This window comes from Tasmannia lanceolata, unplaced genomic scaffold (assembly GCF_043159265.1).
Source record: "Tasmannia lanceolata isolate RefF3 unplaced genomic scaffold, GAP_Taslan_0.1 ptg000013l, whole genome shotgun sequence".
NCBI classification, from domain to species: Eukaryota; Viridiplantae; Streptophyta; class Magnoliopsida; order Canellales; family Winteraceae; genus Tasmannia; species Tasmannia lanceolata.
The window spans coordinates 20,608,689-20,635,622 of record NW_027518690.1 but is presented as its reverse complement, the minus strand read 5'-3'; the positions used below and the strand labels follow the sequence as shown (position 1 = coordinate 20,635,622).

The window sequence follows — 26,934 nt, the reverse complement described above, 5'->3', positions numbered from 1 at the left end:
GGAAACGCCCCACTAAAGTTTCCTCTCTCCCACATTCTACTAGCCATCAGGGATCAGGGTCTCCTGACCCCCCCAAGAGAATGGCCATAGACCCAAAGAAGAGGTCCGCCAGAAAATTCTATGAATTCCACGGGGACCACGGCCACGAAATTGACCATTGCTTCCACCTCCGCCTCCAGCTGGAAAAGTTGGCCGAAGAAGGGCACCTAAATCAATATCTTAGGAGCCCTGACAAAAGCTCACGCGATGTCCAGCACCAACCGAAGAGCCCAGAGTTAGGCATCAGTCACCTAATAGACGCCGGTTCAACAACCGTCGCCGATCCACAAGCTGACACCGATCCCCTAGCAGGCATCTCTCACGAAGCAGACTCGATCCCGCAGCAGACACGACGCGCACCGCCACCAGCGCCCCCGGAAAGAGGAGCCCCTCGAGCAGCCGAAGGCCCGCGAACAGCCGCCCACCATTATCGAAAAAATCAATATCATCACGGGCGGGCCGGCAGCGGGAGGGCCGACAACCGCCGGTCGGCGGGCATATGCGGAACGAGTATTCTACATGGATATGCCTTCCAAAAAGGCCCGAACAGATCCGCCCCGTGAGGACCAGGTCATCACTTTCTCCAACGACGACCTCGACGGGCTACAAGTCCCGCATGACGACGCACTGGTCGTCAGGCTAGTCGTCGCCAACTTCGACATAGGAAAAATCCTAGTCGACACAGGAAGCTCCGTGAACGTGCTGCACCCGGCACTTTCGAAGAAATGAAACTGGGCAGGGAAAGGTTGGGGCCCGCAAAGTATTCCATCTACGGGTTCTCCGGTGCGTTCGTGCGGGTCGACGGCAAGATCGACTTACCCGTGACCTTTGGGACGTACCCCCTCCAAAAAAACCATCCTGACCACCTTCATGGTTGTGGATATACCTTTTACTTACAGCGCCATTATTGGGCGACCCGCTCTAAGAGATTTGGGAGCAGTAGTCTCCATCCCCACCTCAAAATGAAATTCCCCACCCCAACCGGAGTAGGGGAGGTCCGGGGACAGCAAATGGTAGCGCGCCGGTGCTACGCAGCAAGCCTGAGAGGAACCAATGCCCCGGCCGAAAGTTTCACGATCGATAGCGAAGATCCCCGGCAGCGGGCCCGCACAATCAGAGGAGAGCCCGCCGAGGAGCTAGACTCCATCCCCATAGCCCAAGATCAGCCGGAGAGAGAAGTCCGGATCAGTTCCCTACTAAAAGAACTCCTGCGAGACCAGATGATCAACTTCCTCAGAACAAACAAAGACATGTTCGCATGGTCCTCTAAGGACATGCCCGGGATACCCAAGGAACTGGCCGTTCACAAGTTAAACATGAACCCAGCCCTTAAACTCGTCCGGTAGAAAAAAAGGAACTTCGCGATAGAGCGTCAAACTCACATAAAGGCCGAAGTGGAAAAACTACTACAAGCCGGGTTCATCAGAGAAATCCGGTATCCCGAGTGGCTGTCAAACGTCGTCATGGTCAAGAAAGCTAGCGGAGGATGGCGGGCCTGTATAGACTTCACAGACCTAAACCGGGCCTGCCCAAAGGACCCCTACCCCCTCCCGCGCATAGACCAACTCATCGACGCCACTTCTGGGCATGAACTTCTCACCTTCTTGGATGCGTTCTCAGGCTACAATCAAGTCAAAATGCACGAGCCAGACATCCCGAAAACAGCGTTTATCACCGATCAGGGCGTCTACTGTTACACTGTTATGCCTTTCGGTTTAAAAAAAGCGGGCGCCACCTACCAGCGGCTCGTAAATAAGCAATTCCAGGTGCAAATCGGCAGGAACGTAGAGGTGTATGTCGACGATATGCTGGTAAAAAGTCTCGAAGCCTCCAAGCACATCTCCGACCTTCAGGAAACTTTCAACAACCTACGACGAGCCCGAATGAAGCTAAACCCCGCAAAATGCGCCTTCGGGGTAACTTCCAGAAAGTTCTTGGGGTTCATGGTCAGCCAGAGAGGGATCGAGGCCAACCCCGAGAAGATCCAGGCCATCCTAGACATGGAACCCCCGACAACAATGGTAGAAGTACAGAGGCTCGCGGGTCGAATCACGGCCCTCGGTCGATACATGCCCAAATCGGCAGAAAAGTGCCAACCCTTCTTCAAACAGTTAAAAACATACGGGAATTCGAATGGACCCCGGCCTGCCAAGAGGCCTTCGACTCCCTGAAGCAATACCTTCAGATACCACCCGTACTAGCCAAACCCGAGCCGGGGGAAGAGCTATTTTTATACTGGCCGTCAGCCCCACGTCGGTGAGTGCGGTGTTGGCCAAGCAAAGCGACAAAAAGGAACACCCGGTATACTACGTGAGCAAGACTCTCCACGGTGCAGAAATCCGGTACCTAAACATAGAAAAGTTTGCCCTCGCAGTCGTCAGCGTCGCCCGAAAGCTCCGCCCCTACTTCCAGGCCCACCCCATTGTGCTCATGACCGACCAACCCCTGAGAAAGATTCTCCAAAAACCAGAGACCTCGGGTAGGATGGTAAGTTGGGCCGTCGAGTTGGGAGAATTCGACATACAAGTCCGCCCGAGGCCAGCTATCAAATCCCAAGCCCTCGCTGACTTTATAGTAGAATCCACGGCCCTGGCCGCGGAACCAGCAACAATGGAGAACAGAGAGGACCCCACCGAACAGACGGCTCGCAGCTGCGTGGCGCCAGACTTAGTGGAACAAAGCAACGAGATTCGTTGGACCCTGCACGTTGACGGCTCAGCAGGCAAAAAAGGGCACGGGGAGGGAGTGGTCCTCCACGGCCCAGAAGGATTTACACTGGAATACGCCCTCAGGTTAGATTTCAAAGCCTCCAACAACGAGGCTGAATACGAAGCCTTACTGGCAGGACTGAGTCTAGCCGGAGAGCTCGGCGCGGGAAAGTTAAAGTCCACAGCGACTCCCAGCTCGTCGTCAACCAAGTGAACGGAATATACGAAGCCAAAGGCCACAGAATGAAGAGATACCTCTAGAAGGTAAAAGAAAAACTGCAGGGAATGGGAGAGGTAGAGATCCTCCAGGTACCACGAGACATGAACATTCGAGTTGATGCATTATCAAAAATGGCCGCCAAAGAGACCCATGACTTCGGCACCGTGCTCACAGAAATACTGCCCCACCCCAGCATCGACGAGGTGCAAGTTTTGGAGATTCCACCTGGACCAAACTGGATGGACCCCATCATGAGATACCTGAAAGACGGTATACTGCCCACAGATAAGCTGGAAGCCCGGGGCCTAACCGCAAGAGCCGCCCACTACGTCGTCCACGGGCCTAGGCTCTACAAACGGTCATACACGTGGCCGTATCTCCGATGCCTGGTGCCCTCCGAGTCAGACAACACACTACGAGAAGTACATGAAGGGATCTACGGAGACCATGGAGGCGGCAGGACTCTGGCTCAGAAAATCGTGAAGCACGGCTACTTCTGGCCTACGATCCTCAGGGACGCTAAGGAGTTCGTCAAAAAATGCAGCCCATGCCAAAGGTACGCGACCACCCCCCGCCAACCGGCCACACCATACACCGCGATAGCAGGGCCCCTGCCTTTCTCCATGTGGGGCATGGATCTACTCGGACCTTTCCCGAAAGCCCCCGGGGGGCATACAATGCTATACGTCGCCATCGACTACTTCACCAAATGGGTCGAGGTCAAGGCCGTGGCAAAACCCAATTCGAAAGCAACGGAGAAGTTCTTCTATCACGACGTGGTTTGCCACTTCGGTATTCCAAAGACACTTGTTACAGACAACGGTCCCAAGTTCGCAAGTGCCGAGTTCAGCAGATTCTGCGATAACCTAAGCATCGAACACCGTTTTGCCTCCGTAGCACATCCACAGGCCAACGGGCAGGTAGAGGTAACTAATAGGATCTTGCTTCAGAGCCTCAAGAAGCGATTGGGAGAAGCCGGGAAAAACTGGGTGGAAGCGCTGCCTAGTGTCCTCTGGGCCTATCGAACGACGCCGCGAACCACGATTGGAGAATCCCCTTTTAACTTAACCTTCGGGGCCGAAGCGGTCATTCCGCTAGAAGTTGGCCTCCCCAGCTTCCGCACCGCGAATTATGACGAACAGGGAAATTCCGAGCTCCTCCGGAACACCCTCGATCTCGTGCTCGAAAAAAGAGAGCAAGCCCTCCTCCGAACCGCCTCCTACAAGCAAAAGGTGGCACGGTACTACAACGCCCGGGTAAAAAAGCGCTTGGTAAAACTCGGAGACCTTGTACTACGGCGTGCGGAGGTATCCAACCCCCGCAACACCGGAAAACTCGCACCTAAATTGGAAGGACCGTACAGGGTCGTTCGAGCACTCTGCCCCGGGGCCTACCAACTAGAACGCCTCAACGGGACCCCAGTCCCTCGAAGTTGGAGCATGGACAACCTCCGAGAGTTTTACCAGTAAAAAGATAGGGTAAGTTTCGTGTTTTCCTTTAAAACTATGACGAGTGTTTTTGTTTCCTTTTTGTGTTTCTAGAAGCAAAGATGTATTTTCCCCAACAAATTAATAGAAAGGAATTTCTACCAAAGCAGCGCGTATCTCCACTTTCCGGCCCATGATAAAAAAGGGACCCGAAAGAAGACAGGGAGTGAGACAGAGGTAACCTCAGGGTTAACCACCCCGAGAATACCCTAAGACGCTCCCCATGAAAAACAAAAGACAGGGAGTGAGACAGAGGTAGCATCGGGGCCGATCCCCCCGAGAATACCCTAAAATGCTCCCCATGAAAAAAAAAGACCTCCCCTTTAAGGGCAGGCGGGACCCATTAACCCCGAACTGATCACTCGAGGGGAAGATAGTCCTTCCACAAAAAGACGCCCTACGATGTGCACCCAAAGAGCAATACCGAAAGCGCAAAGAGCTCGCAGCACATCATATATATATATATATATATAAAGGGAAGAGCAAAATTCCTAAGGCATCCAAACATTACTAAGCCCCCTCAGAAGTCTCGGCGACTACACGATCTACCGAGGTAGCCACCACCTCCTCAGCCGACTCTACTACTTCCGTCGGTACCGGCAAAGGATCGACCTCAGACTCATGCATCAGCTTGTCAAGAGGGAAGGAAGGATCAACCTCTAGAACGCACCGCCGGCATTCAGCAAAAGCATCGATCTCAACGTCCACACTGAACGCGGCCACGGCCTTAAGGAACTCCACTGAGTCACGCCATTCCTCCCGTGCCTCCGCCAGTTCCCGGGCATGCGTTCGTCGAGCCACCGCCAATTTGTCCGCCGCACGACTTCTCCCCTCCATGGTTGTCCGGAGGTCATCCCGAAGTCGAGCAACAGTATCATCAAAGGTCGCTCTCTCCGCCCGGGCTTTGTCCAAGTCCTCGCTTAGCTACCGGTTTCGCTCCTCAAAAGCACTTATCTCAGCCTCATCATCGAGCAGGCAGTGCACCATCCTCCTGGCATAGCTTTGGGACTGCAAAAGCAACTTGTCAGAAAATCTCCAACGTACGATCTCAAAATAGCATAGAGAGAAACATAGAAAGAGAAAACCGGCCACCCGGTACTTACGCAAGATGTTGATTGAAAATACTGAGCCCTAAGGGCCCTACGATCATAGCCCTCCAACTCAGCTTCGTCGCCAGGAAGGGCGGTCGTCACACCCAGCTCCACTCCAACCCGAGGATTCGCAAGAATGCTGTCCTCAACGCCGATCTTCTAGTCAGGCTTAAACAACTCTCCTCGCTCCTGGAAGCTCTGCGGGGGAAGCTCCACCCGCTCAAGAAGAAGTTTGGTCATAACCGCCCCTTCCATCCGACTTGGCACGTCCTCCGCAAAGGCAGGAGGACGCGCCACACGACCAGCTGTAGACACCCCATTTTGTTTTGTTTTAATCAACAAATAAATTAGTGTGTTAAATCCATGTGAGAACCCCCTCTATCATTGATTTATATGTTTTAGGTCATTAATATCTTGATCTGACTTTACGGATCATCAATCGGGACAAAATAAGCTAGGGTCACTTCATAGCCCGGACCCTGATTCCATTCCGAGACCCGATTTCCGTAAATCGTTAGATCAATGGCAGATCATGACCTAGGTCTAACCATCCAAAACCACCTAACCTCTCCTCTCATCCTAACCATTCAAACCTCACCTAACCTCACCTAACCTCTCCTCCCATCATAACCATCCAAACCTCACCTAACCTCACCTAACCTCACCTAACATCACCTAACCTCACCTAACCTCACCTAACCTCACCTAACCTCACCTAACCTCCTATCCCATTCTCCTATAAATACCCTCTCATCTCACCAAAGAAAGGAGGGAAAAAAAAAGAAAAGAGGAGAGAACCCCTCTCTTAGAAAATTCAAGCCCTCTCTCTAGACCAAATCCCTCTTCTCCATAAGTTTGCATGGAATATCGTCTACAAAAAGGTATGTCTTTTGGAATTTTATTTTCTTTTCTATATTTGTAGGATTGAGTGTTGTTTTGCGTATATTTTGGTTGATGTCATGTTTAATTTTGTACTAGTTTGGCCTTGGTCATGTTCTCACTTATGCTAAATATAATTAATGTGTTAGGGTCATTAGAACCTATTTGCAATGGGATGTTGAAATCATTGGCTTGTTAGGGAATTTAGATTTCTTTTGGGAAAACAATTCATTAAAAATTTTGAACATTTACAAGAAAGAAAACTTGAATTTTACATGAATTATCAAAACCCATTTAATTTGGCTTACAAAACCTCCATCTTTCAATTGATAACAACAGCCCCCACTCCAATTTGATAACAACAGCCCCCACTCAATCTCAAGAACCCAATATCCATACCCCACCTTGCCAAGTAGATAAAAACAACCCCTTTTTCAAACATCCCATTTGAATCTAATCTCAGGCCCATTCAAGCCATTTTTCATATTCACCGTCTTTTAATCACTAAAAAAATAAGAACTATCAAAAGAAAACATGGGGGTGCCAATATCATTCCCGTCATAGTGCTAGCTGTTAGACTTTAAACAGATTTTTCGACCTCTAAACAACAGAATCGTGGGAAATGGTTAACTACAAAGTCGTAGATATTTTCGTGCCGTTTCCAACGAGTATTCGTGCTAGATCAGACAGCGAGCGGTTAAAAAGTTAAGTCCAAAATGGTTGCGGCACACCTTTAGGCATTTCCAGTTTAATGTTGCTGTCCTTTTGTTTGCAACACAAATTCGAACCTCTAAATCACAGATTTACAAACAATGGAGAACTACAAAGTTGTAGCCCTATAAAAGATCTTTCCAACGCATGTTTGTACGTTGAATTTGGCCAAGCGGTTAAAGAGTTACGACAGTTTTAGTGGGCTGCATTTGTCAGATCTTTTAATGGTCAATGGTTTGTCGAATTTGTGCAATTGTCAAAACTTGGTTGTGTTAACGTCATTTTCCAAACCAAAATCGAAAGACATTAATCTAAAGTACATCCAACCTAAAATTAACAAAACTAAAATTCACCCATTTAAAATCCACTGATAAAAATCCGTTAAAAGCCATTAACCAAAAGACCACTAAAAATTTCAAATGAAACTAAAACCTTCTAAATAAACAACTTTAAAAGCTACCAAACACACTAAATACCTTCAGATAATAAAAGCTTCAAGAAAACTCTAAAAGTTTCCACAAACCCAAAAGAATTCGAGATTCCTAAGAGCCGGTGGATTCAAAATTCCTTTAGGAACCCTTAGAGCCCAATTTAGGAACACTGGTGTCGTGTCGTGTCGTGTCCTAAGTTTTAGGGAGTCTTAGGTTTTAGGGAGTCCTAGAGTCAGGAGTCCGGCCTCATCACGGACGCTTGCTATGTATAGCAACCGTGCCATAGGTCTAGTTACACTAGTCACCCAATCTTTCCCTAGGACAAGCCTAGTAAACTAGGATGTAAGGCAAACCTGCATTAATCTAAGGGACCATTTGCATTTAGATGAGAATCATATAGCATCTTAGATGAAATCCTAAGATAATAAAATCTTCAACTTGAATTAAATAACTTCTCCTAAAACTGTTGAAACAGTCAATCCCGTCTAGGTCGGTGTCTTAGTTGAGTTAGGCATATGTAACTTAGCTTAGGTGCACCGAACTACGTCGACTCTGATCCCAGTGAGGCTTGGGTACGTAGGCAGCTTGGATGTCTGATGGCATACCACCCGCGAGTCGGCACCACAAACAAATTGTGGTGTTTTGTATATTAATTTTCTTGTAAATGCTTAATCAAATCACTTAGGACTTTCCATGAAATTAGAATTTTAGGAGAACTTTCACTTAGATTGAATCCAGACAAATTAATAAATCAAGATACACATTTAGGATTCACATTGAAATTAGATCATAGGATGCATGTCACTTAGTTCGCACATTAACATAGAGTTGAATGAGCCATTTAAAATAAATTTAAAAGAGTTAGCTTTTGGAATCGAAGACCGATTATCGGGCAAGAATGGTGCATGTGGTGGATAACTCCCCATACCTTCCATTCTCGTAACCAGGTAGCGAGTCTAGATTTCTGGTTAATTACGGGTCCTAGATCCCACATCTAGGTGGCGACTCTGTCAGTCTCTTTCGTGTGGAATTCGGATTGCCTTAGTGATCCCAAGTTCACAGGAAAGATTAATTCAAATCAATAATAAAATGCACACGCCAATCGCGTGGATACGAGAGACCAAGAGAGAGAGAGCGGCGGCTCGCGCCCCACACCCCTCTCGCGGGATCAGGGTACCACAGTCTGGCGACTCTGCTGGGGACCACCTAACTTCATTAAAATTTCAAAAGATAATTCATTTGAATTTAATTTAACTGGCTCATAAAAACTCTATACTTGTTAGATTAGTTTGTCTTGTTTTATTTTCTCATCACATTTTACTCGAACTTAACCTAACAAAACCTGAGGGCATCATAGATTGCGCAAACATATTGCACACACTTACATCACTTGCATCTAAACTCTTGCATCTCACGTGCACACACGTCCTATTTTAGGAACCCGGAGTGTTATCTAGCATGGTTGACTGGGATTTCATCACCTGGTGCCTCTGTGCTAGAGAAGCATTCCACCATTAGCCTAGTACCTTTATGGTACGTAAACGGATCTCTTGTTCACGTACTGATACGCCGGACACTGGTACAGTATATCGAGCAGGGATTCGCGCTAAGGGAACTCTTGGCCTTACCCCTAGATTAACCCACACATGCATGTAGTATACGAACACATGTGCATCATGTGTGTGAGCCTAGTTTAGGATATCCTACCCATTGGTGTCTAGATTAGGCCGTGGTCCATCTTCCAATGGTCACGATCGGTCCTTAGATACACGAACAAAGTCATGAGTCGAGATTCTCTCTCCACTCCGATAGATTAGGATTAGGGTTGATGCCTTCAGGTAACACTGATAAAATGTGAAAAAAAAAAAAAAAAAAAAATTTCCCTTTGGGTTAGGATATAAATCCCATAATTTTCAAAGATCTCATAGGATTAGTCATTCATGATCTATCCGTTGAAAGCAATCTTATGCTATCTCATCTAATCTTTTGATCGTGCGTCTTTCGTTCTTCTGTCATACGATTCGATCGTATCTTCATGCCATCCCCTAACTGGCAGATGCAGAATCTCACAATCTTTCGATTATGCGTTCTCATGATCTGATCATGCCTGGTCCAGATAATCCAATCTTGCTTGTACCCCTGGTCTGTTCCTCCTCTAGGGGCTACCTTTTTCAAGATTATTTTGCTAAGTCCTTCAGAGTTCACTCTCAGAATCATTGAGCTAGGGGCATTTCCCTATGCGAATCAGTCATCATTGTCCAAAATTGAAAGTATCAGCCATGATGATGTTCAGAACGAACCAGCCTTCGCCGAGCCTTCAACGCCAAACAGTTGCAGCAGTTAAAGTTTTAGTCACTTACTATTTTATGTTGAGTCAGTCATCATGGTCAGTATAATTGTTGAGTCCGGTCTTACAGTTAAAGATCAATGCCTAGTCCAGGCAAGTTATCTTCTGTTTCTCTTTCTTATTTAGAGTTGTGAATCGTGAGCATGTTCAGGATAGGTCGTCTGATGTAATAGCTTTTCTTTAAATAAAATTTCAGTCAGTTCCAAAAAGTTCACTTGTGTCTGTTCTTAAGTTTGCTTCTGATCTTAAAATAAGACTCCCTCCTCAAATGAGGACAAAATTGACGAAACTCCACTTGAGTCACAGCAATTACTTGAACGAGAGGAGGAGCGCCAATCCCAACCTTTCAAAGATGAAATTGAAATGATAAACACTGGCACTGAAACTTTGATTCAGTGAATGCCGATTGAAAATACATTACCCTCTAAAGAGTGTGAAGAATTGATAAAATTATTTCAAGAATAAGAAGATTGTCTAGAAAAGCTACAACCGATACCAGGGGCAAGACATAGATGGAAAGCTCAAAGAAAATGAAGAAAGTGAGAAGATATATGATATACAAGGGGCATAGAGTGGAAACAACTTTCATATTTCCAATCAATGACCTTGGTTCTCAAATTCATAAAGCCAACAAATTCAAGATGAAAAGTTCAAAAGCAAACAATGAAAAGTGATCATCAGATATCGAGAGTACGAATCCATAGATGGAGGATGTCAAAGAACAAGTTTCGCTCTATGAAAGTCAAAAGCACGTATTAGAATCTTGAAAGAAGAAGATCCATTATCTCTTACCTGGAAATGCCGTCAAACTCCGCGAAAAAAAAAAAATAAAAGAGAAAAAAAAATAATCAGTACCAGAGGGACTCTAGTAACCTAGATCGATTCCCAATCTGAACATCGAAAGGCCTCCTTTGGCCGATTAAATCCCAAAATCAAAACCCAATGTCAAAAGAATACCGATTTGCAAACCCTTCGAGCCTAAATCAAATTTTCTTGAAAACCCATCAAACTTGGGGCATTCCCCCGAACTACGCGAGACCTGATCCCTATACTGGGGTACGTAGGCAACTCGGTTGAACCGAGTTCGGTCGATTCAAAAAGGAAAAGAAATTCAATCCTTTCAAAAAAAAAAAAGAGAGGGACAAGTTCCAAAAGAAGAGAAGTTAATTGTTCCAGAAAGAAAAGAAAAAAGGAAAAAAAAATCAAACAATTTATCTTCAAACTAGGGGCATTCGCCCTGAACTACACACGACCTGATTCCTACCTTGGGATATGTAGGCGACCTGTTCACAGGTTCGGTCGAAATCTTTGTTGAGCCTTAAGCCATTCTTTGAAAAGCCCTATCCTACCTATAAAAGTCCTTCTGGTGTTCAGAACTAATGAGCTAGGTCCTGAGATACAATAAAAAAATGAAATGATGATGAATAAGAAAAATAACGGAGTTTGAAGATCTGCTAGACTGAAAACCTGAAAGGGCGGTCTAGGCAAAATTTAAGATCATTCCCCTGCTAAGTTGAAAACCCGAAAGGGCGGCTTAGGCAAAAGCTAAGGGGATAGCCTGCTGGATCGAAAACCTAGAAAGGTGGTTCAGGCAAAAGTTAAGGCTAGCGCGGTCCGCCAAGTTAAAAACCCTGAAGAGGTGACTTGGTCACGGTAAGAGAATCAGTATAAGAAGGCAACAGCCGGTATCAAGACTGAAGATCAACTGAAGTTCAAGCAAATTCAAGTGATATCCTCAAAACTGGGGGCATTGAAGCTAAGCAATCTTAGGGGTCGTAATTAAATTCTTGAGGCATTACTGTTTCGAGGAAGAAGTCCGGTGTTTACCAATTGAAAAACTATTCCTTGAAAGGATAGACTTACCAAACAAAACATTAACTAAGTCAGAAGCATCACTATGTTTGTCAGTATAGTCAGTCAATCTTTATTATTCTAAGTTCACTCCTTCAGGGCTGCTCAATCCTTTGAGTAGTGCCTTTCATCTAAGTTTTCTCTTTAGAAAGAGTCAATTGTCGTTCCTATGTCCAAATGATGTAACTGTCTTGGTGAAGGAGGCCAGGCCTAGGCAGCTCCCTGCAATTATACCTGAAAGAGCTCGAGAATTTAGTCAAACAACTTCATTTCAAAGAAGATCAGCTCAGAAAAATTCAGAAGTAGAAACATCAGAAAGCCCAGCTTCCGTAAAAAGATCATACCCCAGGAAGGCACCTTAAGCTTGGAAGAACCTCAGATGCAATGGTGGTTGAGCCAATTTCTCAGAAAGATGAACCATTCAAATTCATAATTCCCTTCCGGTTAGTTATCCTGGTCAAGAAATGTTTATCTAAACACCTGTCAAGAAGCAGATCCCGCTTTTCCATGTTAATATCCAAGAGAGTCGTTGTTCTAAATTACCAATCTCAAATGTCTTGTTCAAGGTTTCAGTTATCAAAATCCCCAGAAGACAAGACCAGCAGTCTCTTTGAGAAAAATCTTGTTGAAGTTTCATAAAAATGTTCCTAATCCATTCTTGCTAGTAATGGTTCTTCGTTCCAAAGGTTTGCCGTTTCATCATTCGTCAAAGTCCTAGTTTCCAACATCTTTGTCGGGCACGATCCATAATATCCCCGATTTCATTGAGTTCAAAAAAATAAAAAATTCATCAAATCCAATCTTACGTCAAATTCAAGTTCATGGAAAATCTCTAAATTCTTCGAGCCCGTTTGTGAACGGTACCTCTTTTCTCGAGCCCATTTGCAAATGGCCTCGTCTTCTCCTTGAGCCCGTTTGTGAACGGTGCCTCATCTCTCGAGTCCATTTGTGAATGGTCTCGTCTTCTCCTTGAGCCCATTTGTGAACGGTGCCTCATTTTCTGAGTTCATTTATGAATGGTCTCATGTCCTCCTTGAGCCCGTTTGTGGACGGTGCCTCATTTCTCAAAAAATCAAAAATTCATCAAATCCAATCCCCAATTCAAAAAATCCAATCCTACGTCAAATTCAAATTCATAAAAATCTCTAAATTTTTCATTGTTGAATTCATCAATCAAAGCTATCTTGTGTCGTCGAGCCCGTTTGTGAACGGTGCCTCATTTCTCGAGCCCATTTGTGAATGGTCTCGTCTTCTCCTTGAGCCCGTTTGCGGACGGTACCTCATTTCCCAAAAATAAAAATTCATCAAATCCAATCCCCGATTCAAACAAATCCAATCTTACGTCAAATTCAAGTTCATGAAAAATCTCATGTCCTCTTTGAGCCCTTCTGTGAAAGGTGCCTCATTTCTCGAGGCCGTTTGTGAATGGTCTCGTCTTCTCCTTGAGCCCGTTTGCGGACGGTACCTCATTTCCCAAAAATAAAAAATTCATCAAAACCAATCCCCGATTCAAACAAATCCAATCTTACGTCAAATTCAAGTTCATGAAAAATCTCATGCCCTCTTTGAGCCCGTTTGTGAACGGTGCCTCTTTTCTCGAGGCCATTTGGGGATGGTCTCGTCTTCTCCTTGAACCCGTTTGTGAACAGGTTTCTCATTCTCTGAGTCCATTTGTGAATGGTCTCATGTCCTCTTTGAGCCCGTTTGTGAACGGTGCCTCTTTTCTCGAGGCCATTTGTGAATGGTCTCATCTTCTCCTTGAGCCCGTTTGCGGACGGTACCTCATTTTCCAAAAATAAAAAAATTTATCAAATCCAAATCCTTAATTAAAAAATAAAAATAAAAATCCATTCCTACGTCAAATTCAAGTTCATAAAAAAATCCCTAAATTCTTCGAGCCCGTTTGTGAACGGTGCCTCATTTCTCGAGTCCATTTGTGAATGGTCTCGTCTTCTCTTCGAACCCGTTTGTGAACAGGTGTCTCATTCTCTGAGTCCATTTGTGAATGGTCTCATCTTCTCCTTGAGCCCGTTTGTGAACGGTGCCTCATTTTCTGAGTCCATTTGTGAATGGTCTCGTGTCCTCTTTGAGCCCGTTTGTGAACGGTGCCTCATTTCTCGAGTCCATTTGTGAATGGTCTTGTCTTCTCCTTGAGCCCGTTTGTGAACGGTGCCTCATTTCTCGAATCCATTTGTGAATGGTCTTGTCTTCTCCTTGAGCCCGTTTGTGAACGGTGCCTCATTTCTCGAATCCATTTGTGAATGGTCTCGTCTTCTCCTTGAACGGTGCCTCATTTCTCGAGTCCATTTGTGAATGGTCTCGTCTTCTCCTTGAGCCTGTTTGTGAATGGTGCCTCATTTCTCGAGTCCATTTGTGAATGGTCTTGTCTTATCCTTGAGCCCGTTTGTGAATGGTGCCTCTTTTCTCGAATCCATTTGTGAATGGTATCGTCCTCCTTGAGCCCGTTTGTGAACGGTGCCTCATTTCTCGAGTCCATTTGTGAATGGTCTTGTCTTCTCCTTGAGCCCGTTTGTGAACGGTGCCTCTTTTCTCGAATCCATTTGTGAATGGTATCGTCCTCCTTGAGCCCGTTTGTGAACGGTGCCTCATTTCTCGAGTCCATTTGTGAATGGTCTTGTCTTCTCCTTGAGCCCGTTTGTGAACGGTGCCTCTTTTCTCGAGTCCATTTGTGAATGGTTTTCTATCCTCCTTGAGGCCGTTTGTGAACGGTGCCTCATTATCCAAGTCCATTTGGGAATGCTTCTTATCCTCGTTGAACCCGCTTGTGAGCGGCGTCTCATCTCCTTCTAAAAACTGTTTGAGAGCGATCTTTGTCCTTTCCCTTCAGAATCCATTCGAAAATGATATCTCATTCTCTAATTGCCCGTTTGTGAACGGCGCCGCATCGAGTTTTTATTATTATTCAAGTTCTAGGGTTTCATCTAAGGTTTTGCATTATGTTAAGGTGCGTTGTGTCTAGAGAGTCCTTTGTCGATTAAAACTACGCAAAATGGTTCTGTCATTTTTAACTTTGGTATTCAATGACTACGTCATCTCTACCAAAGAGGGGCATCTGTAGACACCCCATTTTGTTTTGTTTTAATCAACAAATAAATTAGTGTGTTAAATCCATGTGAGAACCCCCTCTATCATTGATTTATATGTTTTAGGTCATTAATATCTTGATCTGACTTTACGGATCATCAATCGGGACAAAATAAGCTAGGGTCACTTCATAGCCCGGACCCTGATTCCATTCCGAGACCCGATTTCCGTAAATCGTTAGATCAATGGCAGATCATGACCTAGGTCTAACCATCCAAAACCACCTAACCTCTCCTCTCATCCTAACCATTCAAACCTCACCTAACCTCACCTAACCTCTCCTCCCATCATAACCATCCAAACCTCACCTAACCTCACCTAACCTCACCTAACATCACCTAACCTCACCTAACCTTACCTAACCTCACCTAACCTCACCTAACCTCCTATCCCATTCTCCTATAAATACCCTCTCATCTCACCAAAGAAAGGAGGGAAAAAAAAAGAAAAGAGGAGAGAACCCCTCTCTTAGAAAATTCAAGCCCTCTCTCTAGACCAAATCCCTCTTCTCCATAAGTTTGCATGGAATATCGTCTACAAAAAGGTATGTCTTTTGGAATTTTATTTTCTTTTCTATATTTGTAGGATTGAGTGTTGTTTTGCGTATATTTTGGTTGATGTCATGTTTAATTTTGTACTAGTTTGGCCTTGGTCATGTTCTCACTTATGCTAAATATAATTAATGTGTTAGGGTCATTAGAACCTATTTGCAATGGGATGTTGAAATCATTGGCTTGTTAGGGAATTTAGATTTCTTTTGGGAAAACAATTCATTAAAAATTTTGAACATTTACAAGAAAGAAAACTTGAATTTTACATGAATTATCAAAACCCATTTAATTTGGCTTACAAAACCTCAATCTTTCAATTGATAACAACAGCCCCCACTCCAATTTGATAACAACAGCCCCCACTCAATCTCAAGAACCCAATATCCATACCCCACCTTGCCAAGTAGATAAAAACAACCCCTTTTTCAAACATCCCATTTGAATCTAATCTCAGGCCCATTCAAGCCATTTTTCATATTCACCGTCTTTTAATCACTAAAAAAATAAGAACTATCAAAAGAAAACATGGGGGTGCCAATATCATTCCCGTCATAGTGCTAGCTGTTAGACTTTAAACAGATTTTTCGACCTCTAAACAACAGAATCGTGGGAAATGGTTAACTACAAAGTCGTAGATATTTTCGTGCCGTTTCCAACGAGTATTCGTGCTAGATCAGACAGCGAGCGGTTAAAAAGTTAAGTCCAAAATGGTTGCGGCACACCTTTAGGCATTTCCAGTTTAATGTTGCTGTCCTTTTGTTTGCAACACAAATTCGAACCTCTAAATCACAGATTTACAAACAATGGAGAACTACAAAGTTGTAGCCCTATAAAAGATCTTTCCAACGCATGTTTGTACGTTGAATTTGGCCAAGCGGTTAAAGAGTTACGACAGTTTTAGTGGGCTGCATTTGTCAGATCTTTTAATGGTCAATGGTTTGTCGAATTTGTGCAATTGTCAAAACTTGGTTGTGTTAACGTCATTTTCCAAACCAAAATCGAAAGACATTAATCTAAAGTACATCCAACCTAAAATTAACAAAACTAAAATTCACCCATTTAAAATCCACTGATAAAAATCCGTTAAAAGCCATTAACCAAAAGACCACTAAAAATTTCAAATGAAACTAAAACCTTCTAAATAAACAACTTTAAAAGCTACCAAACACACTAAATACCTTCAGATAATAAAAGCTTCAAGAAAACTCTAAAAGTTTCCACAAACCCAAAAGAATTCGAGATTCCCAAGAGCCGGTGGATTCAAAATTCCTTTAGGAACCCTTAGAGCCCAATTTAGGAACACTGGTGTCGTGTCGTGTCGTGTCCTAAGTTTTAGGGAGTCTTAGGTTTTAGGGAGTCCTAGAGTCAGGAGTCCGGCCTCATCACGGACGCTTGCTATGTATAGCAACCGTGCCATAGGTCTAGTTACACTAGTCACCCAATCTTTCCCTAGGACAAGCCTAGTAAACTAGGATGTAAGGCAAACCTGCATTAATCTAAGGGACCATTTGCATTTAGATGAGAATCATATAGCATCTTAGATGAAATCCTAAGATAATAAAATCTTCAACTTGAATTAAATAACTTCTCCTAAAACTGTTGAAACAGTCAATCCCGTCTAGGTCGGTGTCTTAGTTGAGTTAGGCATATGTAACTTAGCTTAGGTGCACCGAACTACGTCGACTCTGATCCCAGTGAGGCTTGGGTACGTAGGCAGCTTGGATGTCTGATGGCATACCACCCGCGAGTCGGCACCACAAACAAATTGTGGTGTTTTGTATATTAATTTTCTTGTAAATGCTTAATCAAATCACTTAGGACTTTCCATGAAATTAGAATTTTAGGAGAACTTTCACTTAGATTGAATCCAGACAAATTAATAAATCAAGATACACATTTAGGATTCACATTGAAATTAGATCATAGGATGCATGTCACTTAGTTCGCACATTAACATAGAGTTGAATGAGCCATTTAAAATAAATTTAAAAGAGTTAGCTTTTGGAATCGAAGACCGATTATCGGGCAAGAATGGTGCATGTGGTGGATAACTCCCCATACCTTCCATTCTCGTAACCAGGTAGCGAGTCTAGATTTCTGGTTAATTACGGGTCCTAGATCCCACATCTAGGTGGCGACTCTGTCAGTCTCTTTCGTGTGGAATTCGGATTGCCTTAGTGATCCCAAGTTCACAGGAAAGATTAATTCAAATCAATAATAAAATGCACACGCCAATCGCGTGGATACGAGAGACCAAGAGAGAGAGAGCGGCGGCTCGCGCCCCACACCCCTCTCGCGGGATCAGGGTACCACACCAGCATCCCCTTGTCTAGCGCTAAAAGGGGCAGCCCTCTTGGCAGAAGGCTCCTGCTCCGGAGGACAAGGCCTACCCGCCCCCTTTTCTCCGACCGCTCGAGCAGAGGGGCTAGAAGGCATGGATGCCGGAAGCCTCGCTTGCAGCCAGCCCAGCCTGGCTGCGGCCATAAAGTCAGAAGGGATCTTCGTGCGGCTCGCCAGACCCTTCGTTGCGGCCGCAACCCCCTTCCCCTTACCAGCGTCACGGGAAGAAGACATGCCTCCTGCCAAAAACAGGAAAACAACAACTGCTCAAAACGAAGGAAAGCAACAACCCAAAAAACAAAACAAAAAGAAAAAAAAGAGGAGAAAAAAAGAGAGAAAGAGGGGAGGGGCTCACCACGATGGCTGGCGGAACTCTCCCCCGTTCCCTCACCCAGGCAGCGGGCCCTCCTCTCCACAGCTCCCAGCAAGCCGAGCCTCTTCAAGCCCCTTTCCCATCTAAACTCGAAAATGTCAATAGCCTCCCCAGAGGCGAGCTTCCCCAAGTCAAACTTACTGTAATCAGACTCGTCGGGGAGGGACTTCCTTCGCCACTCAACGGAGCGCCTCCAAGAGCGAGGAAAATCCCAGCCAGCGTCCGATGGAGGGGTGATGAACACATACTCCTCCTTCCACTTTTTGATGGAAGAAGGCAAGTTCGCCGCGATCTTCACCTGAGGACGCTGGGTCAGATATAACCAGCTGTCCTCCCCCTTCACCAACGGGCTAAGGGCAACGCAAGCCCGGAGCAGCGGAAGGGTAGGCTGAACCTTGTGAAGACCCGCCTTGGCCACAAAGGCCAAAAGAGTGCGCCAACTATTAGGCGCTAGTTGGGAGGGGGCCACCAGGTAAAAATCAAGGGCCTCTACTATAATGCCCAAGAGCGGGAACCTAACCCCGGCCCGAAAAGCCTCCACGTAGAAAGCTACCTCCTCCTCCATGGTACCTTCACACACCCCTCGGCGAAGGCTGAAACCCTAATCCCATAACCATCGGGAGTGTGAAACTCCCTCCTAATCTTCCCCGCTGCCCCTTCTCCCAAAGTGTTCCTGAAACACGTTACCCTACCAGGACGAATAACGGCACCAGACCGAATGTCCCTAACCTCCTCCTCACGAGCAGAAGAAACCCGAGCGGGAGATTCCGGAGGAGCAATCCCCACCGAGGACCCAGAAGCCCCAGAGCTATCCCTCAGCTCCGTAGGCTGCTGTACATCTTGAGAGACACCACCCCCACCCTCTACAAACAACCGCCTCCTTTTTATTGGAGGAGCCCTCTCCACTACTTCTACCGCCTCAGAAGAAGGGCTCAGAGGTACAGTCGCGACAGACATCATAAACTATCAAATGGCGGATGAAATAAAAGACATAGAACTCACCAGAAGAAGGTTGGTAAATAAGCAACGTGTAGAAAAATCGCCGCGGAGGAAAACCCGTTCCACCCGAGGAAGACGAAGAAATAAAGAAAAGAATGAAATCCCCAAAAAGGCTTTAAAAAGGGCTAGGGTTTCGACACGCGTCGTTTGATTTCCCTCCATTTCTAATCCGATGGGACACGTACACGTGGCACCAATTGGGAAACCCGAGGGAACCGCCAAAAGTCGAAGCGCCATACAGAAAAGACATCCCTACCCCTAAATAACTTTCCCAACAAGCCATCCATGAACCCTCACCGCTTTCAATAGCAAAAGATTCGGACCCCGTCATAAGGGCTCGGCACACAAATCCACAAGATGGAAAAGGCCACGTTCAACAGCAAAAGATTCGGACCCCGTCATAAGGGCCCGGCACACCAATCCACAAGATGGAAAAGGCCACTTTCAATAACAAAAGATTCGGACCCCGTCACAAGGGGCCGGCATACAATACCAACAAAAAAAAGAAAAAGAAGCCATTCACAACCATTTCCCCTCTATCCCGCAGGCCTACAAAAGAGGGGAAGGAAAGCGAAGATAAAAAAGATAGGGCGCGCAGGCCCGGGTCCTGAAGGCCCTCCAAAAAACCCCCCACATCCGGCCTAAAGCGACCGGCCACTGAAAGAGTTCTCCGCGTCAGAAATCTCCCTATCAGTATGCTCCCCCTCCGAAGAGCTCCCCCAGTCCGGATCCGCTGGGCCCGCCGCCCTCTGGTCATTCAACCACCTCACCCGGTTCCTCAGCAAATCGTTCTCCGCACGCAAAGCCGCAATCTCCCGATCCATGTCGATCATCCGGCTAAAGACCTCCATTTCCCTACGATGGACATAGGAAAAGAATGAACGGTTGCGGTGAACAAAAGCTTCATGAGACTCCTTCTCGTAGGGGGGAGGAGAATGGAAACGTGGGGAAAACCGTTGAGGCAGACTCCTCTCAGGAACTGGTTGACGAGGCTCCAGCCCCTCAGGATCTGTCTCGGGGCTGCTAGGAGAACCCCCCACCGAGGCAGCCCTCCCCTCGTCGCCGATAGAGAGACCCTCAAAACGCAGTGACATCTCAGACGAGTCCCGAAGAAAGGCAGAAAAGTAGCAAAGAAAGAAAAAGAGCAAAAAGCGATCTGCGTAAAAAACAGAGAAAAGTCATCGTTTATAAAGCCGACTGAGAAACCAGCGGGCAGGAAAACGAAGCGACTTGCCAAACGGCACCACGGTTCCTCGGGAAGGAACCACCGGGCAAGACAGCACGCCTTCTCGCATTCCAAGGCCCTCATAAATGCCTTCGTCCCGATATTCTTTGACTAGACAAGCAAGCCTTCTACCTCGATCCGTCCAACGGACCAAAGGTATGATGGGACGCAAAAAAAAACGGCGCTGCTCTCGCCACGCGTCACCCATGCACCCATACAACCTAATCTCCATTAAAGGCGATGGGAAACGGCAGGCCCAACTTCATGATCACAAGTCACTTCTGATCCCTCCCCAACAAATAAAAGGGAGGGGTCCGGAAGCAAGAAGCCAAGCAGAGGGGTCCGACCTCGGTCGCGCTAGAGGAAAAACTCGCGCCTCGGCCCAGGACCCCGGCGCGAGGCCCCGGCACACGAGACGTCATAATCCATCGCAATAAAGACAATTTATATCAAACAGATGAAAAAAGCAAAGAGACACGGTACAAATGCATAAAAAATTGCCCATTCACATCCTCCTGGCCCGCAGGCTTACAAAAAGAAAGGGAAACAAGAAACACAGCACAGGGCACGCAGGCCCCAAAAATCCCCAACAAGGAAAGGGATAGGCAAGCAGAAAAGCAAGAAAAGCCAAAGCTTAATCGGAGAAAGACTCCTCTCCCGAAGGGTTCCCCTCCTCCTCCCAAGAGCTCTCCAGCAGGGGGTCCACCTCATATTCAAACAGCTGCTCATTGAGAAAGTGAACCTTTTTTCTGTAAAGCCTCGTTCTCCCGCTTCAAGTCCTCGATCTCCTTGTCCATCTTCAAAGCACGGCCACACAGTTCTGTTTCCTGGTGATAGGCTCGGGAGAAAAAAGACCACTCCCTCGCGACCTCAGACCGAGACGATTTGTCCTCTCTAGGCAAGGAGGAAAGGTGAAGAGGGGGGAAGCCCGAGGAAGGACCCGGGTTCCTCCTAGCCTTCTTCCGACGAGCCACAAGATCCTCCCCTGGATCGGAGGACAAGTCAGGGTCACTCGACGACTCTTGAAAGAGACGGGCCTTGCCCCTAACTCGTGAAGGAGGACTAGACATGTTGTTCAAGAAGGCACGAAAAGAACCCAAAGAAAAGAAGAAGAGCGACGAAGAGCCACAACAAAGTGCCAGGGTAATTCCCCTTTTTAACTCAAGAAATTAATCCTGGTGCCTCGAAACAACGCAACCCCTTTGACGACGCTGCCGCTTCCCGGGGATGGCCGCCGGATAAAACGGCACGTCTCCTCGTACCCCGGAGCCCTCGTAAATATCCTCATCATGACTTCACTCGAACAAAATGTTACTCCCTTGGCCCATTCAATGGACCAAAGGAGTAAGGGAGAGTTATGATGGGACACAAATACGGCTACGCTCCCAGATATCACCACGTGTCATCCATGCACGAGTAGAGCCCAACCGTCATGAAGAAAGGCGTTGGAAAACGACAAAGACCACACAATCATGACACGTGTTGCCCTCTCGCCGCCCAGGCTTCATCATCACAAGTTATGGAAGGAAACGGCCGCCAAAGCCACGCGCGCCTGCGAGGCAGGGAGACGGCCCAATCCTACAAAGGAAGGTTTTCTCTCCATAATGATGAAAAGGGCCGCACACCTCCCTTTAAAAGGGAGTAAAAGGAAGAAGAGAGGGGGGCTTGAAGGCTACAAAAAAAGGACTTCCCCCATTCTCCACTACACAACACCAGAAAAAAGAGGCAAGGCAACCACAGAGGAGGCTAGGAACTCAATCCTACTCTCCCTGCTAGTCCCCTCCGACCCACTCACCCACGCACCCAGAAAAGAGGCCGTGCGCTAGCCCTGGTAACCTGACCGAAACCCCTTCCCCCTCTCGCTGTTCTTTATATTGATTATCGAAGGATCTGACTTGGGTATCGAAGTGGTCGTCCGGGACCCACCCCGGACCCCCTGACCCCCTTTTGTTTGTGATTGCAGACCCCGCGGAGGCCCTCTACCGACCGCGCGATCGCAGACCCGGATTCAGACGCCATCAATTTGGCCTTGTGCCAACATCTCAATTATAAATAGGTATATGTATTTGTGTGATATCCCTAGCTTGTTTGTATGCTATATACTTAGGGAAGTAAATTTGACATTGTAGAAAATGATATCACACTTAGGGAGAGCATGAGCCAAAATTTGCCTATCTTTTGTGCTATGCTTGTTTATCATGTAGAGCTAGACTATGGTTATTATTTTAATCATGATAAACCGTCACTTAGAGTGTAAGTGTCATTGTAGCCCAATGGTTGATCTTAAATTGTTCATTTGAAGATCCTTGGAGTTTATGTATGTACACTCATTTGGAGCATGGTTGCTCCAATTGTGTTTTATTTCGGGCTTGTCTTATGGCTCTTATCTTGAGATCGTTTGTCATATTTGATATAAGACAAAAAGCCCATAGCCTAGACCCTAGTGTCATATTCTTTTAAACTTTAGACTTATCTTGGATAGTCTAACATGTTATCATTTATTCAAAGTATTAGTAATCTATTCTAGAGCTCTATCTTGTAGATTCTCTAGAACTTCCTTCATAAGACCATACCATAGTTGATAATCCTATTCTATATGAAAAAAACTCTTCTTATCATGTGCATTTAAAGCTATTTTGCTAAATCTCCATAATAAGTTTTATTGGTCAAGCATTCATTGTCATATTTTTGGCCTATTATGTCTTGTCATGCCTTGATTCATAGGTTTTATTCAAGGCCAATGACAAATACTTAGGGGGGAACTAATTATTGCTATCTTTATATTTGTATGGATCATTGTAAGATGCTTACATTGTCTATTCCAACATTTCCCCACCAATTGTGCTTTATGTTGCATATCTTAAAAAAAAAGGGGGAGCTTAAATGATATATCTTTTTAATGTTTTCTAACAAGAGCTAAACTTGCTTATCATTCTTTATCTACATTCATAGAAGTAAATCAAAGTTGCGTATCTCAATTTCTATGAATTTGAGTGCTTATCATGTGCATCTCCACTTGTGTATCTATATATTCATGATTGGACTTACAGTCATGCCATGAAAGTACTAAAAAATTATCCTTATGCATGACAAATTAATGGAGCTCTTAACTTGAAATATATCTATTCTTGCTTATCTTGATAGGTCTTACATCATATTAATCCATCACCTCATGATAAGATTCTATAAGGAATTCAACAAAAAAATTGAGGGCTTATCATGCTAAACTTTAAACTTGCTTTATCTCTTTCATGATAAGTATAACATGAGCTTTAAATTATCATATTATTATTATTTTATGGGTTATAGGGTTGATTTACAGTAGGTTTACTCATATTCACCCTAAAAATTGAGTTAAATGGCATGTCTCCTTATTTTCTTAACATAGGCTTGATTTATCATTATTGATTCTTTTCCTATGTTGTTTGTCTCTTATCATGTCATCTAAACCTTGATTATCTTATATTCATGATAAAAATTTAGGGGGAGCATCTATTCTTATTGAATATCTTTTATGCTTTATGCAATGCTTAACTGTTTATCCTCTCTTTTTGCCGACGCCAAAAGGGGGAGAATTTGAGAAATTGATTAGATGTCCATATTCATATGCATTTTATACTATAACTTGTTAATTCTAACTTGTGCATATGTTGAGGGGGAGTTGAAATTATTATCTTGTTTATCTAATCCTCTTAAGAGGTTCCTCCACCTATCTAATCAATTTAGTTTGTCATCATAAAAAAGGGGGAGATTGTTAGCCCAAGGGTTCTCATGAGTTCATTCAATCACCTTGTTTTAATGATTAATAAACTCAAATTGATTAGTCTTTTATGGACTGATCGTTTGCCTTGAATGTTGTGTTATAGACATGTAATTCACTGATCAATCCATGCTAGCTCACACCATTGATGGCCTATGCTTGAAGATGGACCAAACACAATGCAAATGAGTTAACACATACTTGGATCAATCATACCTTGGAGGATCAACCAAGGAGAAGCTCAACATTAGTCATCTCAAAGCATTGAACAAACAAAGGAAGATCAATGAAGGCCAAAGCTTGTGGATCAACAACTTGTAAAGGAGCTTGAACCAAATGGTGGCATAATCCTTGGAAGGTGTAAAGCAAAGAAGCTCAACCTTAATGATCCCAAAGCAAGCCATGCACTCAAAGAGAAGATCAAGCAATGGCTACCTCAAGAGTTCATTCAAGAGAGTGGTCAAAATGGTAGAATGCATTCCTCTCTCTCTCTTTCTCTTGTGTTTTCTCTTGATCAAGGCACACTTAAAAACCCCTTAAAAAATATTTTTCAAAGAGACCAACAAGCTTATAAAGGACTTAAATGGATAAGTGAATGGCCATGGTGGTGTACCAACATGTTGTGATCCATATGGTATTCCATCACATTTGAACAAAAATCGAGTTCCGAAGGCTAACCTGGATCAGCAACTAAATCCTATCAAAACTTATTTAAAAAATTTTTAAATATTTTTGAAAATATTTTAAATAGAAATATCTCATCATTTCCATTCAAATCGAGTATAAGAGCGTCAAAATCTGACAAGAAACGACTGAGTTATGAATTTCACAAAATTGGGAAATCCTGCTAAAAATGGCCTTTTCGAAAATTTGAGAATTTCCCTCGCAATTCCGAGCTTCGAATTCCGAGACTAAAAAAAAATATAACCGTTGGGGATCCAACGGCTAGTAGTTTTTTTACCCTAAAATGACCGAAATACCCCCAAAACGGTCATATTGAGTTGGAACTCTATATACACATTGTATGGACCTAAAACTTGATGATGAACATGTTCCAACCATAGAAAACTCTAGAAATTCATTTGCAACTATTTTTGGGTAAAATCTCTCACTGACCTCATTGTGCCTTGATTGGGAAAAATCTTTTGAGATTGGTTTAGGCTTTATTTGTATTAATATTTTAGAGTATCTTAGGAGCTTCAACTTGCATTCTAGCCTACTTAGAGGCAAAGCTATTTTCTTCTTCTTCATTTGTATCGGTGGTAAGGGCATCCGTTTTTAATTCCCTTCGGTTGATCGGTGGAAAGGGCGTCCGTATTTATTTCCCTTTGGATTGTAAAGGTGGCAAGGGCATCCTACATTAATTCCCTTCAGTTGTAAAGAGCCTTGGAGCCAGGCGCGGTTTGGTCTTCATTAATGGAAATCCTCAAGTGCGACCTTGAGAAGAGTGGAGTAGGTCTTGGGTTTAAGACCGAACCACTTAAAAATCCTTGTGTCACTTGTGTTGGTACATATCTCTCACTCCCTTTCTCTCTCACTTATTTGTGCTTGCATTTTCATATCTTGTCTTGTGAGAGTAATTAGCATTGGCATTAAACCTAAATATCTTACCCTTTGTAATTAAGTCATCAAGCTTTTTAATTAAATATGATAAACAACTTGTGTTTTGAGCTTGCAAAATTGGAATTTATTTTTTAGCTCAACTAATTGAACTTAATTGTGATTTTGGTAAAAGTTTTTAAAAGGCAAAAGTTTTCTAAACAACCTATGCACCCCGGATTTCAGTGGGGCTAGAATTTCAGCCGAGACATAACTCATACAGTCCTGGTAGTTGCCTTCCATCTTAGTTTCTACAACCTTACCAAAGAGACCCCCTTTAGCCTCCACCGTTGAAACTGCTCAAGCATGTAAAGTGATGCCATAAAAGTGAACCCAGTGAGCTTCTTCACCTTGAATAAAATCCCTTTTTCATGGTGAGAGGGAGAGTAAATGATTACCCAAAGCCTCAGGACCCTTAGCAATGATCTGTGATGCCTGTGATTTTGCTTCAAACATAAAGAGGATTTCATTCTTCGCCAATATAGAAGGACAATGTAAAGATGGGATATCCCAATACTTTTGTGCCCATTTCCAAAGCTCCGGCAAGGTCTCATTATGATTTTTCATTTTCCCTATTAGGCAAGCTCTTAGTAAACCCATTCGTGTGTCCACTTTCTTGCCCGAGACAGATAAAAAAGGACTCACAGAGCTTTTGTGGTGATAAATTTTGCCCGAATCAGACCAAATATCATCCTCACCACCATTGGATTCTACCCTAGAAGATGAGCTAGCATGAGGAACCCACTTCGAGGGGATTCTGGCCCGATGACACCAGCGACATTCATTCCGCCATCTGAAATTAAGATATTGACAGGGAGAGCAGAACCAAACCCCAGTACCTTGAATTGGCTTAGAACTCCCTGTAGGCCTTCTCCCATCATCCGGAGGTGAACTAGGTGAAGGGATCGATTTCGCTCTAGCTTTCAAGCATCTTCTACATCTATCTCTGCCTTTTTCTTCATTCAAGATATCCCTAGCTACTGTGGGACCCGATCCCGCGAGAGGGGAATGGCGCGCGAGGCGCCACGCTCTCTCTTGGTCTCTCGTACCCACGCGAATGGCGTGTGTTTTTTATTATTGATTTTAATTACCCAACCAAGCAGGCAGCAACCAAGTCATAGGGTGCAAACAAACGTGCAACCCAGTACCTATAAGGGCAGGGCTAAACCTCCGAGCCTAGCGAGGTGTGATTTAATTCATCTTTTCCGTGAACTTGGG

At 44.8% G+C, this 26,934-nt stretch overlaps 1 long non-coding RNA gene across 2 annotated transcripts; it reads left to right on the top strand.

Moving 5' to 3' along the window:
* The first annotated feature begins 5,857 nt into the window (after positions 1-5,857).
* Positions 5,858-25,604, top strand: LOC143889938 (uncharacterized). 2 transcript variants are annotated; one of them, XR_013255002.1, is made up of 3 exons: positions 5,858-6,426; positions 14,935-15,413; positions 24,224-25,604. It is a non-coding gene; the product is annotated as an uncharacterized LOC143889938 (long non-coding RNA). The 2 variants fall into 2 exon arrangements; XR_013255001.1 differs by lacking the exon at positions 5,858-6,426 and having other exon boundaries at positions 14,498-15,413.
* The last annotated feature ends 1,330 nt before the right edge of the window (positions 25,605-26,934 follow it).